The following is a 21,418-nucleotide window of genomic DNA, read 5'->3' on the forward strand; positions in this document are numbered from 1 at the left end:
CTTTGCTTTAGTCACTAGTACTTGCCTTTTATCTGTTTTTATACACCGAGATTTCATATAAGATTTTATTTCATGAAAGGGTTCCATTGTACAACTTAGTGGTTAAAAACCACTAACCTTAAAAATATGGGGTCGGGGGGGGGGGGAGGGATAAAAGCTAAGTAAGTATGAGAGCTGGGATTTTCCAGAAGTGAAGAAGAAATTGAATAAATTGATAAACTATTAGCAAATGCAACCAAGAAAAAAAGGAGAGGAAACAAAATATACAAAGATTAGATTAAAAAGGAGCCACAAAGAACTTTTATAAGTTAAAAGTATATAAAAGTATAATAAAGTATTTTATAAAAGTAATAAGATTTCAAGTTCTTTATTTATTTATTTTTTTTTATTTTTTGCAGTTTTTGGCCTGGGATGGGTTTGAACCCGCCACCTCTGGCATATGGGGCTAGCTCCCTACTCCTTTGAGCATAGGTGCCAAATTTTTGTGTTTTGTGCTTTTATATACAATTTAAGTTTTGTTATAGTGGGGATCCTTTAAAAAGCTATTTTCAAGGGCAGTGCCTGTGGCTCAAAGGAGTAGGGTGCCAGCCCCATATGCTGGAGGTGGTGGGTTCAAACCCAGCTCTGGCCAAAAACTGCAAAAAAAAAAAAGTTATTTTCAAAGTAAAGTGCCATGTAAACTAAACTGAAATTTTTAATGAAATAGTTGCTGAGAAAAATACAAATATCTAAAACTGAACTGAGAAATGAAAAACCTCAATACTGAATAAGCTAGTAAACTGGGGAAAAGGTTGCCATTCAAGTTTAAATAGTTTTACACATGTTTTTCAAACTTTTTTTATTTTTTTATTTTTATTTTTATTTTTTGCAGTATTTAGCCGAGGCTGGGTTTGAACCTGCCACCTCTGGCATATGGGACTGGCGCTCTACCCTTTGAGCCATAGGTGCCGCCCTTTCAAACTTTTAAGTAAGAAAAATATTCTCATTCTACATAAACTATCCCAGAGCATAGAAAAAGAGGGAAGGCTCAAATATTTAGTAAAAGCTAGCATAATTCCAATTCTAAAAGACAATACAGGGCAGGTCCTGGTGGCTCATGCCTGTAATCCTAGCACTTGGAAGGATGAGGCAGGTGGATTGTCTGAGCTCACGGGTTCAAGACCAGCCTGAGCCAGAGTGAGACCTTGTCTCAAAAAAAATACCCAGGCATTGTGGCAGGTGCCTGTAGTCCCAGCTACTTGGGAGGCTGAGGCATGAGAACTACTTGAGCCTAAGAGTTGAAGGTTGCTGTGAGCTATGATGCCACAGTACTTTACTGAGAGCAACATAGTAAGACTCTGTCTCCAAAAAAAAAAACCACAAAAAGTAATCAGTTTAGTGTCAATATAGAGGCAAAATTCCCAAGTAAAACACTAGGAAATAAAACCTAGTAGTATATTGAAAGAATAATAAGTTTATCCTGGAAATATAAATATATTTCAATATTATTAATTCATTATACATTTCTTTAATCAGTTGACAGAAAGTCTGTAGAAATGTCCTGGTAAATGGTAAAACCCTCATCAAATGGTATTTATTATGTATTTATGGCAAAACTGTACTAAAGTAAAAGAATATCTTCTTAACCTAAGGAATATTTATGTCACAAACCAGCATCATATTCATTGCTGACAAACTAACATCATTATCATTAAAATACAAAATAAGATTGGTTTGCCAGCTACCTCCACTATTGATTAGAATTTTCTGGAGATTTAGACAAAAAGAAGCTTCAAAGAAGAGGAGAAAATGTCATTATGTGCAGAAATGACAACCACACAAAACCATCAATTTGAAAACCCTTTAAAAATTGTAAGAATTCAGTAGAGTATACAGAAGATAAAAATTTTAAAAATCAATAGTTTTCCAGGTAATAAAATTGGTGCATTGGACTAACTTTCTCACAGATAAAAATTGTCAACATTGAACAAAATATAAAAAATAACTATTTTAAGGCACTAAACAGCTATCAAATGCAGGCAGAAGGGATTTGATCCTGAAAAGAAAGATACTGCAGGGGAGCTTTGTGTTTATATAGCTTCTCACCTAAGCATACGCCCATTGCATGTGGTATGAAATGGCTGGGGAGTACCCTGGGGCAAAAGTTTAGTGGTCAGTAGACAACATCAAAAGTTACAACTTACATATAATTGGTGTCCCAAAAGAAGACCAAAAACAGAATAGGATAGAAAAAGTACCAGAAAAAAGAATTTCTTATTTAGTGAAAAATATCAATTTATAGATTGAAGAAGTTAAGTGAAACTCAAGTAGAATAAATACCAAGATAACTAAACATAGGCACTTAGGCACTCTACAGTCAAAATGCTGAAAACCAAAGAGAAAGAGAAAAAGTTCAAAGCAGTCAGAGAAAATGATCTATTACTCATAAGAGAACAATGATAAGAATGAAAGCTGAGTTTCATCAAATATAAGGGAGGCCAAAAGACACTAGAATGACATATATAAAGTATTGAAAGGAAAAAGGAAAAACAAAACCATGTTAACTCAAAATTCTATATCCAATGACAATGGCTATCAAAATATGAGGGCAAAAAGGAAGACATTTTTCAAATAAACAAAAACAGAATAGGCCAACCACAGTGGCTCAGGCCTGTAATCCCAGCACTCTGGAAGGCCGAGATGGGTGGATTGCCGGAGCTCATGAGTTCAAGATTAGCCTGAGCAAGAGCAAGACCCCATCTCTAAAAAAAATAGCCAGGCGTTGTGGTGGGTGCCTGAAGTCCCAGCGACTCAGGAGGCTGAGGCAAGGGGATCACTTGAGCCCAAGAGTTTGAGGTTGCTATGAGCTATGACACCATGGCACACTATCCTGGGTGACAAAGTGAGACTCTGTCCTCCCACCCCCCAAAAAACAACTGAATAAATCTTTTGCTAGAAAATTTGCACTAAAGAAATATAAAGGAAGTTCACCATACTGAAGTGAACTGACAATAGAGGGAATCATCTATAGGAGCCCCAAAATGCTAAATATATGAGTAAATTTAAAGCATCATTTTTCTCTTCTTAATTTCTCCAAGAAATAGCAGGCAAATTTAAAGTATAAGTTATAACTCTTGCAATGCACAGTTTATAACCTGTGTACACACAAAACATATGACAACAATAATACAGAGGATGAGAAAGGGAGAGTAAACGAAACTCCTTTTGTGGTATGATATCAACTTGAAGTGAATTGTGATAAGAAACATGATCTAATCGCACATTAGATCATTAGGGGATACACATAAGAGATGAGCTCAAAATATGTACTTACTTGAAGCAAACTCCAATAGAACTAAAATAAGCAAAAGACATGCCCACAATCATTAGAAACCAATAGAGCAAGTAGATAAATAATTGGTAAGGATATAAAAGAGCCAGTCAACTGCTTTGACCTAATTGACGTTCATATAACACTATACCCCATGACTACAGAATTTCAAGTGGACACGGAATGTTCACAAAAATATGCCACACTCTAGGCCACAAAATAAGTCCTTTTTTTTTAATTTTTTTTTTTTATTGTTTGGGATTCATTGAGTGTACAAAGAATTAGGTTACACTGATTACATTTGTTAGATAAAGTCCTTCTTGTAATTGTGTCCCACCCTCAAGAGATGTGCCATAACATCATGAAAAATAAGTCTTAATAAATGTCAAAAATATAAAACCTTGCAAAGTATGAATGTTTTCCCATCACAAAGGAAATAATAACAGTAAGATATCTAAAAAGTTTCAATAATTTCAAGTAACATAGATCAAAGAAGAAATAAATATTCTTTTCTGAATACAGTGAATATTTCAAATTGGAAGATTATAAAATACAACATCAAAATTCGTAGGATGCAGTTAAATCCACACTTGTGGGAAATGTATAGCTTCAAATGCTTGTATTAGAGAGGAAAAATGGTTTAAAAATCAATGATCTAAGTTTTCACTTTAAGAAACTAGAAAAAGAAGAGGAGGTCAAGCTCTAAGTAAGAAAAAGAATATAATAAAAATTACAGAAGAAATCAATTAAATAGAAATCAGAAAATATTGGTTGGTTCTTTAAAATGATAAATAAATTTGCTGGGCACAGTGGCTCATGCCTGTAATCCCAGCACTGTGGGAGGCTGAGGCAGGAGGATTGCTTGAGCTCAGGAGTTCGAGGCTTGTCTGAGCAAGAGTGAGACCCCGGCTCATGAAAAAAATAGAAAAACCCAGCTGGGCGCCTGTGGCAAGCGCCTGTAACCCCAGCAGCTTCGGAGGCTGAGATAGCAGGATGCCCACAGCCCAAGTCTGAGGTTGCAGTGAGCTACAATACCACTGCACTCTGCTCAGGGCCCAGGGTAGAACTCTGTCTCAGCAAAAAAAAAAAAAAGAAAGAAAGAAAAGATAAATAAATGTGATAACCCCCTAACAAGATTCATCAAAGGGAAAAAAATACAAATTACCTATATTAGGAATGTAGAAGGGATATTATGAAAAATCCCGTAAAAGTCAAAAGAATAATAAGGGAATATTATTCATATTTTTGCCAATAAATTTGACAACTTAGATAAAATAGAAAAAATTTAAAAAGCAAAACTTACCAAACTATACACACAGAAATACAAAATTCTACAGCTCAGTGCAATGGTGCATGTCTACAGTCCAAGTTGCTAATGAGGATAAGGCGGGAGGATAGCTTCAACTCAGGAGTTTGAATCTAGTCTGTGCAATACTGTGAGACCCCCATATCTATATATCTATATCTATGTCCGTATCTGTATCTATATGTAAAAAAATCAAAGAAAGTGAATGTGTAGTTTAAAAAAATCTTTCCAGAAAGAAAAGTTAAGCCCAAATGATTTCACAGATGAAGTTCATCAGACATTTAAAGTAGAAATATTTTCAATCTGGCTTGACACCCATAGATTAGTGGTTAGGGTGCTGGCCACACACTGGGGCTGGTGGGATTGAACCTGGCCTGGGCCTGCTAAGCAACAATGACAACTACCACAAAAAGATAGCCAGGCATTGTGGCAGGAGCCTGTAGTCCCAGCTATTTGGGAGGCAGAGTCAGAGAATTGATTAAGCCCAAGAGTCTGAGGCGGCTGTGAGCTGTGACGCCACAGTACTCTACCAAAAGTGACATAGTAAAACTCTGTCTCAAAAAAAAAAAAAAAAAGAAAGAAAGAAAGAAAGAAATATTTTCAATCCTACAGAAGCTCTTTCTGAAAATAGAGAACCGACTCCCCAACTCATTTTATGAAGCCAGCATTCCCTGATATTAAAACTTGATAAAGATACTAAGTGAAGAAAATTACAGACCAATACATAATATAATACCATTGCCCTTCAGTTCAGAAGATGAATGTGGCCTGAAGGTCTCTGAGCAACTTCACTGCTATACTTTACAACTACTCACCCCTGAAAAAAGGGGTGAGTCTCTATAAAGAGACCTACCAACAGGCATGTATCACTTCCCTATTTAGCCAAGCTCTCCATTTATGTAGTAGGTATTAAGTGATCAACATTTTTGAAACAAAATCTGTTCTAATATCACATCCCATCAGTATATGCGGGGCTACCTATGACGTAGATCAGGCATCCTCAAACTACGGCCCGCGGGCTATATGCAGCCCGCGTAGGACATTTATCCAGCCTGCCGGGTATTTTTGCCGCTGCTGCCTGTCCTGCTTAGCAGCTGACTCATCCCGGGGCCACAGTCCGGCCCTCCAACTGTCTGAGAGACAGTGAACTGGCCTCCTGTTTAAAAAGTTTGAGAAAAAAAAAAAAAAGTTTGAGGACCCCTGATGTAGATACTGTTGTCCCATTTTCTGAATGAGAAAACTAATGTGAAATGAGAAATCTGCACCCAGGTTACACACCTAGCAAGTGGAGCAGCCAAGGTATGAACCCAGATACTATAGCTCCTGAGCCTTTAATCTCTACCCTACACTGCTTTTCTCTGTATACTAATGTGATGAGTTAATAATTGATAAATAAATTATGGTGTGCCCATATTTGAATACTATGCAACCATTAAAGCATTTAGATTGATTAAGAGGGGGGAAGAAAGAAAAAAAGATATTTCTCAGAAAACAAACACAAATGTATTTTATCTTTCTAATTTAAAAAGATATAGCTGCTAATTGTATAAAATTTGGAAAACAAAAAAATTAAAAATAGACATAAGGAATAAAATCAAACTACTTGTAATCTCACCACTCTTTCACTCTTTTATTCTATGCTAACATGATCTTTTAATCTTCATTTACAAAAACAGGATAACATATTCTGGAGTCTTTCCACTTAATATTGGCTACTGCTTATATTATAGATCCATATAATAAAATATCACATACTCACTTAAAAGTAACAGTCATGAGGAAAATTCAAGGAATTCAAAATATTCTCACAGGATATTCTTAACACACCACAGAATGAGGAGGTGGAAGAAGAAAGATGGAAGACTGACATGACGATTGTATGATTTACTATAAAGTTACAGCGATCGAGACAGAATGATACTATTGAAAGAACAGACATAGATCAGGAAAACAGAATAGAGAGCTCAGAAACAGACCCACACAAACATAGTCAACTGATTTTTGACAACTGAGGAAAGGCAATTCAACAAAGAGAAGATAGTCTTTTTAACAAGTGATGCTGGAATGACTGAACATCCATATGTAAAAATGAATCTAGACACAGCTCTTACACCTTTCACAAAAATTTAACTCAAAGTAGATCATAGACCTCAATGTAAAGTGTAAAACTATAAAATCTTAAAAGATAACAGGAGAAAATCTAGATGACCTCAAGTTTGGCGATGAACTTTTAGGTATAATACCAAAAGCATGACACATAAAATTTTAAAAATGATAAGTTAAAATTCAATAAAATGGAAAACTTCCGGGAAAGGCCCTGTTAAGAGAATAAAAAAACAAGCCACAGACTGTGATAAAAATCTTCAAAACACATATCTGATAAAGGACTTGTATCCAAAATACAGAAAGAACACTTAAAAGTCAGTAAAAAAACAAACAGCCTAATTAAAAAATGAGCAAAACGCCCATTTTTGCAGATACCTCCCAAAAGGAGGATACAGATTGCACATAAGCAACGAAAAGATGCCAGCATCATATCACTAGGGAGTTGTGAATTATAACAATAATGAGATATCATGACACACCTATCAAAATGCCTAAATTCCAAAAAACTCACAATACCAAAGGCTGGTAAGGTTGTGGAGCAACAGGAAGTGTCATTCATTATTGAGGGGACTACAAAATGGGACAGCCACATTGGAAAGCAGTTTGGCAGGTTTTTAGAAAGCTAAACATAGTCTTATCATAAAATCTAGCAATCACGCTCTTAAGGATTCACCCAATTGAGCTGAAAACTTATGTCCATACAAAAACCTGCACAGGAATGTTTATAGTAGTGTTTTTCATAACTGCCAAAGAGTAGAAACAACCATGAGGAGGAGGAATAGGGACTCTGTACCGTCTACTCAGTTTTTCCATAAATCTAAAACTGTTCTAAAAAATAAAGTCTATTAATAAAATAAGTGGTATATAGTATAACCTTAATGTTTTGCAAATAAAAGAATATTAGATTCAATTCATTCTTTGACCTAATTTTCACTGACTCTTTCCTATATGCCAGTTGGGGACTGTGATGAACACCAGAATATTAATAATGGTCATCATCTTCTTCATACTCTCTATATTTTTAAATGTTCTAAAAATATATGTTTTAGAATTAGAAAAAAAAGTAAATAAAATCATTATGCAAGCATGAGGCACCATGATTCACAGTTTGACTAAACAGACTTTAATTGCATTCTTCATCTTCATTTTACTCAGTGGTAGTGGGCTCAGCTGGTTTTTAGATAGTCAAAAACAAAGAAAGGAAAGTCCCCCAGGCCAAAATAAAGAAGATTCTACAGGAAGTGGCACATTGAAGTGTATACTTTATTCTTACAGATGACAAATACTGTGTGTGTGTACATATATATACATATAACATATCATATATAGTTATTCATATATAAATATATGCAGGATGGCCATAAAGTTTGTGTACAATTTTCCTCACTAAATTCTTTCCTTAATAAATTCCCAGCTCTCTTGAGTAATAATTGACAATCCTTACTAAGTTCTTATAAGTAAAATATCTTATGTAATTATATCAGTGTATACCAAAATTGTTAATAAGGAATTAACATGATATAATCATCTCCTAACTAATGTCACTAAGAACAAGTCGATATTTTTATTATGACTCTACATTTTAAGTTTTGCTTCAAATTAATTTTTTGAAAGATTTCCTTTCAAAACACTTTAGAAGCTCACATGTTATTTTAAGTGGTTGTTTTTTTACCTGCACCTACTCAGGGGAGTAAGAGGACACAAAGATATGTGTCCTCTTTCATATGTTTCATCAGATTTTAAAAAAAAATGTTTTTTAAAAAAGCATTTCCACAAACTTACTAGAAGAATAAGCATATAACCAAGAAAACATAAAGAATATGAAAGCAAAGTCTATATGAAGAATTGTGTCTCTAATATTATACATACTTCCCAATTCATTTTATGAAGCCAGCATAACCCTGGTACCAACACTTGATGAAGACATTAAGGAAAGTAAATTACAGACCCATATATAATACATTTTCTCTTCAATTTAAAAGATAATGCTACTCAAAGTTAATATAACCCACAGGTGCCTAAGCAATCTGCTTGGAACACATGACTCACTACTGAACAGGGAAAAGATTTTAAAAGGTGCTTCAATATATCACCTCACTTATTTAATCAAGGTCACCATTTTATCTGTGTCTTCCATAAAATGAATGATTCTTTTACAAACAAGAACTCTTCCAATATAAGCATCATGTCCAGTCATATAAGGATGGTTTGAGCTCCCTATAACCACCACCCCCAGGGTAAAAAGTACCAGTAACTGCACAAGAATGGCCCCTAGGGGCCTCTGACACCACAGCACTCACTTCACATAGCACCCAATGCTATGGGGTCTTCCCAGTCACTTTCAACTGGAGAGTGAGCCATGCAATGTGGTGTAAATGTCCTCATACCAAAGAGAAAAGACAAAATTCAAAACCTTCATAAACAACGCCACACTGTCTAAATGAATTTATTCTTCAACATACTTATTGAGTATTATTACGTGCTAAGTACCAAAAAAGTGAACAAGATAGACCTATTTTAAGAGTTCACAGTCTAGCGAAGAACATAAACTTAGACAATCAGAATAAATTGTGATAATAAGGGAAGTGATGGTATATAGTAGGCAGAGACACCTACTCTAGAGGGGAAGATAGGTCAGAGGAGACCTCTTGGAAAACTGATCTTTCATCTGGAACCCCCAAAGTAGGAAGCCAAGTCTGCATATGGAGGAGGAGAAAAAGAGTTGGTGGGATGAGGAAAAGAATGGCCCAAGCACAAGGAGTATCATGTGCAAAGATCTGGAGGTTAGAGAGGCAGTTTAGGTGCAGTGACTGAATAAATTTCAACTGGAGGGCAGAACACAAAAATCTGGGCAGGCGGGGGAAAGAGGTGAAAGATTAGTCTGGAGGCAAGCTTGTGACAACATACAGTGTTTGTATTAAAGTAATAGACAATCATTTTAAGTCCCATATTTAAAAGGTAAACACAGTTCAGCTCTGGCAATGATGTAATTCACAGCTGCCCAAAACAAAAATCCCATCAGCTTCCAGGCAGTTTATGATATCTACGCCAGCAAATCAGAGTAGGAAAAACAAATAGAAAAAGATGACCAAAGGACAAGAGAACCAAGGGTATATATAGTATATATAATACTAGAGACATGACATGATCATCACACCTGGCAAAAAAAAAAACACTGTAGAGTCTAAGCTCCTGCTGAAAAGATTCTGACTCGGCAGGATGTAGACTGGTGAAAGTTTCTGACATTCTCCCCAATTCTCTGATCTTGTCTATTTACAAGGTTACCTTTTGTTTATTTGGAGGAGAACAACTTTATGGGTTGCATTTTCCAAACTACTGAAAGATTTTAAGGTTGCTTCCTTCTGTTTCCTAAGAAATGCTTCTAATAGACTGAGAGAAAAAAAAATTAAGTTGTTTCTCCCTAACAACAAGTTGCAAATGTTTTGTTAATATGTATGTTTCTAAACTCAAAAGTTAACTTCAATTAACCTTTTTTGGAGGCAGGATGAATGACCAAATGTTGAAAACAATTCTACCTACCAAATACCAATCAAAGTGTTCCTAGAGGGGATATTCTGTAAAAGTATTTGAACTGCTAATGCAGAACATTTCTGAAAGGAAAAATGTCATAAATTTCTGCCTACATGGGCATTTGAGATTTTTGTTTATGGGAAAAAGGGTTAGCAGAAGTTAAAATGATCCACCAAGTTAATTCTATAAAGTTTAAGGCTGGGCAGTATTTCAGGCCCTCTCTTTAGTAAAATGAAGTTCCATGCAAATGATGTCCTAGCTAGGCACAATCATAATGTCCATTCTCTCTCTTTGCTGCTGATTTTATTCTCATTTTGCTTCAACAGCCCTCTGCTGACATTTACCACCATTCCTTTTCCACCTCCCAATCCCCCTTCTCTTATCCTAGCACCTCCAAGCCTGCTGGCAGCCACACTCAACTGGAAGATGGAGTAGGAGGTAAGAGGGCAGGACAGGAAAAGAAGAGAGAGATATGAAGAAAAGAAATTCTATTCTCTCCTCCCTCTAGATCCTTCCACTGATTCTCACCTCTTCCTTGGGTGGGGCCCCATTCCCACTCTTATCTGTCCCCTTAGATGGTCTCTTCTCTAATCCTCAGAACAGCAACCTGGCTCTCATCAGCTCCTCACTCCCAGCCCGGAGTCATTCCCCAGTATGACCATCAGAACTTGGGATTAGGAAGAAGGGAATAAAGAATGTGCTGTCCCTGACTAGCAAGAAGGAAGCATGTGGAAGCAAGTGATGCCCAGGCTTAACTAGAGAAAGAGTTTCTGGAAGCCCAAGTTGAAAGCTGGTGGCCCATCAAAATATTTTGTCTATAGTCCTCTTCTCCAGGTGTATACTTGCAAAATAGTTTTTATTTTTTATTATTTATTTATTTGTTGTTTTGAAACAGAGTCTCACTCTGCCCTTGGTAGAGTGCCATGGCATCATAGCTCACAGCAACCTCAAACTCTTAGGCTCCAGTGATTCTCTTGACTAAGCCTCCTTAGTAGCTGGGACTACTGGTGCCTGCCACCATGCTTGGCTAGTTTTTCTATTTTTAGTAGATACAGGGTCTTGTTTTTGTTCACACTGGTCTCAAACTCCTGGGTTCAAGCAATCCACCTGCTTCAATCTCCCGGAGTGCTAGGATTACAGGCATGTGACACCATGCCCGGCACTTGCAAAGTAGTATTTTAAAATCAGCTAGCTATCAGCCTAAAAAACATGTTTCTTTTCCCCATAAAAACAGTGTTTCCATAAAAAAAATACCTAAGGCAATATTGGAAAATTATTGATTGATTGATTGTTTTTTTAAATTCTAGGAGCAGGATGCTATTTAGCCTCATCTCTTACATTTTTTTAGTGATATCTAGCATTTTTTTCTAATGAAAAAGAAAATGTTTCATTTATTTTACAGATGCTTCACTCTGAACACTCCGAAGCAGTTAAAGCTTTAACGACTAGACATCACTCCTCCAGCATGGAGGTGGGACCCATGTAGGGAAGAGTGGAGGGGCTAAAAAGGTACATTATGATTGTGGAGGAAAAAGGAAAGGAGACCCAGGGGGAAAGGCCTCCCGTGAGCCCATCCCAGGACTCTTTGCTTTGGTGGTGGTAGCCAGGGAGTAAAAATGTGTTTGCACCATCCCCAGGACATCCGTAAGTGAACTGTTCAGTAAAACATCCTTTCTATTAACAGACTATGCTTAGGCACAGTGTCATGCCTAGCAAAGCATTTCCATTAAACCAAAACAATCTTCACCTTGCCAGGAGGTGAAAATCGTATTTCATTCTAGGTTATCTGACTATTTTATACATTTTAAAATGTCACAACTATCCCTTTAAAATACATATTGCTCTTTTACAGAAGAAACCAAGTAAGTTGATAACCAAACTGCTGTAAAGACTCATTGACAGGCTAGTATAAACAAATAAAATTCCTAATTCCTTGTCACAATTATATTGACCTCATCATGCCATTAGGATTCCTACAGTCATTCTTATATATCTCACTAAAATCAAACCTCTAAATCTTTAGTGTTTAATGTCCCTGCCCTATTAATTAAAGCCATCATGAAAACCTTGTCTTATCTATTTTCACACCAATTAAATAAAAGTGCCATTGTGTTTATAATTTGTTACTTAAATTTTGATCTGAAAATTAATTGGCATCCTTAAAGCATATACTTTTTACCTGGTGTTAAGAGGAAAAACTTGTTGGCAAGGCTAACGTCATACCTATCAGCTTTGTTTTGGTTTGCAAGAAGTTGTCAGCATACAATAGAAAACCTGTCAGCATGTTCTGGTTGTGGTTAGGTTCAACCTGCTGATTGTTTCTGCCCCATGACCCAAACAATGCATGGTGTTTATATTTTTAGTTTTCCTTCTACCTCTGGTAGACGAAAAATTGAAAATACCCCTATACTCACAGCACAGAGAAAACAAAAACCAGAAACTAAAACACAGAGAGCACTTTAGATTAAGTTTTAACTAGTGGCCAGCCAAGAAATGCAGATTAAAACTTAAGTAATTTTCATTTTAGAGTCTAAGAATCTATCCCATAGAAATATTTACACCGAGATGCACAGATAAAAATGTTTTCTACAGCACTGGAAATATAAAATATTTGGAAACAACCTAAACATATGGCAATATAAAATATTTGGAAACAACCTAAACATCCATCAACAGGACAATAGATACATAAATTGTCAAATACCTGCAGCTGTTTAAATATATAACATGTATATACACACATAGATGGATGGATACATAGATTGATATATGCAACAAAGTCTCCATTACTCCTGTGCTTAAAAAACAAGAACTATGGCTCAGCACCTGTAGCTCAGTGGCTAGGGCACTGGCCACATACACCAGGGTTGGCGGGTTCGAAACTGGCCCAGGCATGCCAAACAACAATTAATAACAACTACAACAAAATAATAGCCGGGCATTGTAGCGGGTGCCTGTAGTTCCAGCTACTTGGGAGGCTGAGGCAAGAGAATTGCTTAAGCCTAAGAGTTTGAGGTTGCTGTGAGCTGTGACACCACAGTACTCTACTGAGGGCGACACAGCAAGACTCTCTCAAAAAAGAAACAAACAAACAAAAAAACCCAAGAATTACATATATTTCTGTGTTACCCAAATATTCTAGGATAAAAATACATCTATCAGATATTTTTGTAACTAAAAAAAAAAAAAAAAAGTACATGGACCATGACATTCACCAGAACATCTAAAAATAAAATGATTGCAATACCAAGTGTTGGTAAGGACATGGAGCAACTGAAACTCACATACATTGGTGGTGGGAGTATAAAATGGGCACGATCACTTTGGAAAACTGTTTGCATTTTACACACACTTACCTTATGACCCAATAATTCCTCTCCTAGATATTCATCCAAGAGAAATGAGTGTTTGTGTTTACAAAACAAATTATACAAGAATGCTCATAGCAGCTATATATAAACAGCCTCAAACTGAAAACAACTCGTTATGCATCAGCAAAAGAATGGATAAACACACTGGAATATTCATTTCATACAATACCACTTAGTAAAAAGGCACAAACCAGTACATAAAACAGGAAGACATTTGAAGACATTTCAAAAACATTATGTTAAGGACAGACACAAAAAAGTACATGCTGATTACATAAAACTCCAAAACAGCACAGCATACCTACTATAATAGAAATCAGAATAGTGACTAGCTCTGGGAGGGAGTGTTCACTGAAAAGAAATTTCCTAGGATGATGGAAATGTTTATATCTTGATCTGGGTGGTAGTCACACAGCTCTGTGTATGTGTATCTTTATCGATATACACCTGTATAAAGTCAGTGCTTCAATTACAAACATCTGACTTATGTACAACTTACACTTATGGACAGAGGCTATTACAGGTAGGAGGTAAATGTACCTGTTCCAAGTTACATACAAATTCAACTTAAGAACAAACCTACAGAACCTATCTCATTCATAACCTGGGACTGCCTGTATATATGTATGTGTCATCTATTTTAACAACCAAGATTTGATGTATATAAATCATACATTAATAAAGTACTAAGAAAGAAGGGGGGGGAAGTGGAAGAATGAAAGGGAGGGAAGCAAGGAAGGAAGGAATATAAATGGATGGATAAAGAAGTTAACACAAAAAGTTACCAGAAAGAAAATTTATTTTAAAGGGAATATGATGTTAAGTTTTATTAAAATGTAATTAAGAGATTTTTTGTAGCTATTAAAGTACACTAGCACTTTTCATACTTGATTTATAATATATGGTACCTTAATTAATTCCAAATCTAGTACAATATTGGCTTAAGTAAGTACAAATCAGTGCCACTCCATACATTTAGGCAGCTCTTATGTGAATAAAGATTTTATTTTCCTATAACTTGCTAATATTTAGATGTCAGCAAGATGTTAAGAGAAGATCCTAGATGAGAATTTAAGTAATTCATAAATGATTTTATCAAAGCCATTCATTAGCCTTCAGGAAGATTTGCTGGATGCTAAGACCACTCTATTTCTGAGCCCAGATCTGTCCTATCTTTCCTGTAAAAGCTACATAGTAAAATTAAACAAAGAATTAAACAAAATTGAATTCAAAGACTCCAAACCTGCAAAGCCATCTGTTACAATCACCTAACCTATAATGCAGCACTGACAAACCAGAAAAACAAGCAATGAACTTGGAAACACAAGGGAAATAAATATGAATAAATGTAGCAGAAATTATAGGATTTCTATAGGGTGTAATGGCTTACAACATGAAAAAATTAGATCTATGATAGTTATGCCAATATGTTAAGATTTTCAGATGATAGTAAAACTTGCAACTTACCTTATTTTTCTCTCTGTAAAATGATTAAAAACTGTTTAAGTATCATACTTATGAAACTAGGCAAAAATATTATTTTAATAACTGGAACTACAATTCTTCTTAAGGAAAGAATTGCCATTGTTTGGTAAAATAACTTGTTTTGTTGTGTGTGAGTGTTGATGGGAACCTAGACAACTACAAGATAGTTAAAGTGCCTTTTCGTGTGACAAGTAAAAAAACTTTTTTGGCTTTGCTCCAGATAGAATAAAGGGAGAAAGTGGTAATGAGGAGGCATAAGGCTGAAAAGTAAATCAGGTGAAGGGCCAGAGCATATGTTCTGATACCTGGCATGGAAAAGGATATGTAGGAACAGGAATGTCTGATGCTCCAACTGAAATCTTTTGCATGACTGCAATGCAAACCCTCTTCCCTCTCCATGCACCCCCTGAATCTCCAGTGATGTCTTCTACATTCAAAGGAACTTCATATATATAGGCTTTTGCAGAAAATTATAAAGAGGATATATCTAGGCCAGGGTTTCTCAAACTCAGCACTGTTGACAATTTGGGCTGGATGATGCTTTGCTGTAGGGGGTTGTCCTGTATACTGCAGGAAGTTGAACAGCATCCTTAGCTTCTACCCACTAAATGTTTGTAGCACCCTCTCAGTTGTGATAACCAAAATGTTTCCAGATGTTGTCAAACATTCCCAAGGGACAAAATCACTCTAGGTGGCCTACACCAGTCACAACCCAGGACAGACAGCATGCATAGGAGCAAGGAAGCCTGGTTGGAAAGTTGGCCTTGAGAATGAGCCCTCATTGAGACTCACCCAGATCTTGAGAGCTGTGGGCTTCCACCAGGAGTGGCTGTTACTTAGAGTTCAAAAGGCCTAGAAGCCCGTCTAGTATGTAGCCTATACCTGAATATTCTACAATTCCATTTTAATTTTAGCAAACAAAAGGGAGAAAGGGAAGAATAATTTTAACTGAGAATTAATGCAAAAATATTATTTTACACACACAAAAGAGAAAATGTTCTGTAATGAGGTAAGGAGCCCATATCCCTCCTGATATATGCTCAATCATGTAGAAACAGACTAGGAAAAGTTTCAATTGCTGTCTCCAAGAATTTCTTGGTTGCAAAAGAAATTTTCAGCTGAAACATCGGAGTAGAAAAATCATATCTTTGGCGCTAGGTGCGGTGGCTCACATGTATAATCCTAGCGCTCTGGAAGGCTGAAATGGGAGGAATGCTTGAAGCCAAGAATTCAAGAACATCCTGAGCAAGAGCAAGATCCCATCTCTACAAAAAATAGAAAAATCAGCCAGGCATTATGGTGGCACCTATAGCCCTGGCTACTCAGGAGGCTGAGATAGGAGGATCATTTGAGGCCAGAAACTTGAGGCTTCAGTGAGCTCTGATGATGCCACTGCATTCTAGCCAGGGCAGCAAAGTAAAACTCTGTCTCAAAAAAAAAAAAAATCATATGTTTGGGAATATACAAGAGTAAAGAAAATTCAGTGATTTGCAGACTAGGTGACAACAAAAGCAACAAGGCTAACTTTCTCCTTCTTCCATAAAGTATCTCATTGAAACAATCACTAGACTCTGAAGGAAAGAAATAGATGAGACCTTAAAAGAATCCCCACAAGATTCCCCTAATGTAGAAAATAAGGATTGACCATCAATATAAGCAAAAGGCCAAGTCTAAGAGTTTTCCTATGGAAAGGTAGCTGTGAAAAAAAAAACAAAAAAAGAGGTCAATAAGATTTCTTCAAATAAAAACATTTAAAATTTTATTTACCAGACATTTCTATTTATATAGCGTTTAATACATGCCAGATACTGCCCTACATTCTTTTCAAATGTTCATTTCTTTATTCCTCATATAAATTGTATAAAATAGGTACTATTATTTCCATTTTTATAGATGAAGAAACTGAGGCCCAAGGTCAAATGAGTAGTAAGAAAGTGGCAGAGTCAGGATGTGAATCTAGGCAAACTTAAAATGTGCTGGGTGTGGTGAATCACACCTGTAATCCTAGCACTCTAGGAGGCCAAGGCAGGTGGATTGCCTGAGCTCACAAGTTCAAGACCAGCCTGAGCCATAGCAAGACCCCATCTCAAAAAAAAAAGCAGCCAGGCACTGTGGCAGGTGCCTGTAGTCCCAGCTACTTGGGAGGCTGAGGCAGACTCCTTAAGCCCAAGAGTCTGTGGTAGCTGTGAGCTGTGATGCCACGGCATTCAACCCCAGGGTGACTGAAACTCTGTCTAAAAAAAAAAAAGAATCTAGGCAAACTGCACAGAGAGAAAATCTATACTATAGTTCAAAAAAAAGAAAGAAAATTTAAAAAGCCATCTGAAGAACTAGAGAAAAAGCCTCTCTCTCAAGTAGATTTATTACTAAAGAATGGAAATGTTTAGAATATTTCTAATTCGCAGCAACACCCAAAAAGTCATTACACGTATAAATCAGAGCTTTATAAATGTAATGAAAATGAAACAATGAATGATGAGGAAAGAACACATGGAAACTTTATAAATAAACGTTGAATTTAAAACCATAATGAAAGCAATGACAAATGAGACAATAAAAGAGATGAAACAGAGATCAGATCAGGAGTCTAATATATGTATGGTATAAACCCCAGTGAGACAGAATAAAACAGATGGAGCAGAAGCATGATAATTCAAGAAAACTTTCCCAAGTCAAAGGAAAACCTGAGTCCATAGATTAAGAGGGTTCATTACAGACCATGCAAAATTATTAGACGTTCTAAGACCTGGACACAATCTAATGATATTTTTGAGAGCAAAGAAAAATATCCTATAAACATCCAGGCAAGGGGTGGAGGAGTAGATTATAAAAGAAATATATCACACTGGCATCAGACTTCTCCTCCACAAAGTTGAAGACCAGACAATAATGGGACAAATTCTAGAGGTTGAGTTGGGAGGAAGAGGAAGAAAGGAAGGGGAAGAGCGAGACCTAAGAACTTCATGCCCACAGCTAGGTTTACATGAAACAAGAGAGACACATTCTCAGATGTGCAGAGGCTCAGACAGTAGATTATCCAAGTGTCCTTCCTGAGATATTCACACAGCATTATATTCTAGATTATCATCTACCAGAGTGTTATTCACTGTCCACTGTGGCTACTGAGTGGCTGAAATGCAGCCAGGGCAACTGAAGAACTGAATTTTTTGTTTTATTTTAGTTAATTTAAATCTAAATAACTGTGTGTTGCTATGAGCTACTATATCAGACAGCACATTCAATATCTAAGCGATAAAACAAAGAGTTCAAGAATAAAAAATTCATGGTGCAAAAAGTAAGTAATGAACAAGTTAAATAGGAAAAAAATCCCATATAATATTTCTTATAGACATGCTTTTGACATTTGCATATGTCAAAAAAATTCTTGCAATGTAATATACATGATAAAAACAATAATTTTCAGGGTCTAAAATCTATCAATAAGTTCACAGTTCACACTAGAGGAAAAAATTACAAGATGTTGTTTCACTAATATTGTTAATCAGGGGGACATGATTCCCTTTTTCTTTTAAGCCATTAGGGTAAAACTACCTGTAGAATAAAAAAGGATGTATCACTTAAACAAAAAATCACTTGAAATTAAAAAAAAACAAAAACCAACATTTAATGATTGCGTTAGTCCATTCAGGCTGCTATAACAAAAAACCACAAATTGGGTAGTTTACAAACAGCAGAAATTTATATTTCCTAGTTCTGGAGAATGGATAGTCCAAAATCTGAAGGGGTAGCATTCTGGTTCATAGATGGTACCATTTAACTATGTCCTCATATAGAAGAAGGAGCCACACAGTTCTCTGGGGCCTCTTTTATAAGGTTAGTAATCCCATTCATGATGGCTAATCACCTCCCAAAGGCTAACACCATCCTATTGGTAATTAGGTTTCAACATGTGAATTTGGGGGACGCAAACATTCAGACCATAGCAATGATCTAAGAAAATGCTCAAAAGACAATGGCAAGTAAAAAATTGTAAGTTGAAAAATCCACACACAAAACTGCACACACGTGTCTAACTTTTAAAGAATATATATATAATAAAAACTGAAAGAAAAACATAGACATTTAATGACTGTTGACCCTGAATAACTGTGTACTACTCTGTGTTTTCTAGATTTTCTACAATGAGGGTTGTTACTTTTATAATCAGAAAATTTTAACATAAAAAAATAGAACTATAGCTATATCTCACCTTTCAGAATTCAACTGACTAGTTACCTCTCCTATCTAGATGACAACCTAGTATGAAAAATTACCAAAAAAAGATTTTAAGCAGCCAAAATACATGTCACAAAGCTTTTGCTTTGACTGGGTGTGGTGGCTCCCACCTGTAATCCTAGCACATGGGGAGGCCAAGGTGGGAGGATCCCATTAGCTCAGGAGTTCAAGACCAGCCTGAGCAAGAGAGCAAGACTGAGTCTCTATTAAAAAAGAAAAATTATAGATAAATTAGCCAAGCATTGTGGTGGGCATCTGCAGTACTAGCTACTCAGGAGGCTGAGGCAGGAGGATTGCCTGAACTCAGCAGTTTGAGGCTGGTGTGAGCTAAGCTTATGCCCTGGTACTCTAGGTTGGGCAACAGAGTAAGACCCTGTCTCAAAAAAAACAAAACAAAGCTTGCCTAAAGTGTGGGTACTCAGTTCATCAAGAAAGCCCTTCATACCTTTTTTTTTTTTTAACACATATCTTAATTCCTACTAGCTTAATTATCTGATGTTCCAGAAGCACTGGGAATGTAAGTATACAAACAACAGTGCAAAGATGATAGGCCTTAGCCTCACTGCAGAAAAAAAATAACAAAAATAAAAATATAATGAAGACATAGGGGGGCAGCGCCTTTGGCTCAGTGAGTAGAACCCCGGCCCCATATACGGAGGGTGGTGGGTTCGAACCTAACCCCAGCCAAAAATGGAAAAAAAAAAAAAACAACTATAAGGAAAAAACTGGAAGGATAGACATCCAGAAGTTAAAAGGATTTAAAAAAAAAAAAAAAAAAAGAAGACATAGACACTCACAAAACAGTTCTGGTGCAACTATAGCCAAAACATCCTAAACAATTTAAAATATCTCTGTGAACAATGATAATAGATATTCACGATAACAACTCTGAGTTTAAAAATGTGCCAAAGCAATCCATTTGAATATAAAGCTCCTAATGCATTTTAGAAAAGACTTGATCACAGATGTTTATAATAAAAAGTTAGAATGCTGGGGCGGGCCCTGTGGCTCAGTGAGTAGGGCACCGGCCCCATACTGGTGGCAGGTTCAAACCCAGCCCCGGCCAAACTGCAACAAAAAAATAGCCAGGCATTGTGGTGGGTGCCTGTAGTCCCAGCTACTCAGGAGGCTGAGGCAAGAGAATCGCCTAAGCCCCAAAGCTGGAGGTTGCTGTGAGCTATAACGCCACAGCACTCTACCGAGGGCAATAGAGTGAGACTCTGTCTCTAAAAATAAAAAATAAAAAATAAAAGTTCAAATGCTTAAAGAATATCTTCTATTCAGAGCAACTCATTCTTGCAAACTCCCCACAGCTGGAGTTTTACTATATTGAAAAAGATTGTATGGTTGGCTGCGTTGACCAGTACAAATCTGGAGAACAATCTGGAAGGAAATGATTAATGACTGCTTCTTTCCAAAGAAGTTTAAAAATAAGTAACTATAGGCATATCAGAATCAGCGTCAATAGAGCAATTGCTACTATGTGCAGCCAGGTTGTTGATGTTACTTTGGCTTAAACCCATATTCTGAGCAGGATTTAGGTAACATGTAGGCAGTGGGAACCTATCAGCTATCAGGATAAAGTCAGTAGGCCCCATTCCATCACACAAGACAAACTGTAAACCAAAGAAATATCTATTCTACCCCCTTCATACTTGCCTCTTTCTATTCTGACTTCAAAAATGGAGCTAGAAAAACCAAGAAGAAGAGACTGATTATGTACATATCTGTGGAACAAAGATTATGCAAACTGCCAGCACTCCATTGTTTTTATTTTCAGCATGGTTATCAGAAAACAAAAACAAAAAGATAACTTCCACATCTGAAGCCCTATTATTTGAAAACAGACCTGAATATTTCCTCCTCTTTGAATAAAGCAGAAGGTGCCCTTCATTCTACTTATCTGTAAGATACTTATTTGCTGATAGGAGACTAGTTACTATTTCTACATGAGTGCTTGACAGAGTCTATCTGAGGAAGCTATTTCCTGAGTTACTCTAGAAACCTCTCACTGCTTTGACATTTGCCAAAAATCCAAGAGAGAATTTTTTTTTTATTCTCCATCTTCCTTAC

The sequence above is a fragment of the Otolemur garnettii genome, unplaced genomic scaffold (genome assembly GCF_000181295.1).
Source record: "Otolemur garnettii isolate 467f Iridium unplaced genomic scaffold, OtoGar3 scaffold00018, whole genome shotgun sequence".
NCBI classification, from domain to species: domain Eukaryota; kingdom Metazoa; phylum Chordata; class Mammalia; order Primates; family Galagidae; genus Otolemur; species Otolemur garnettii.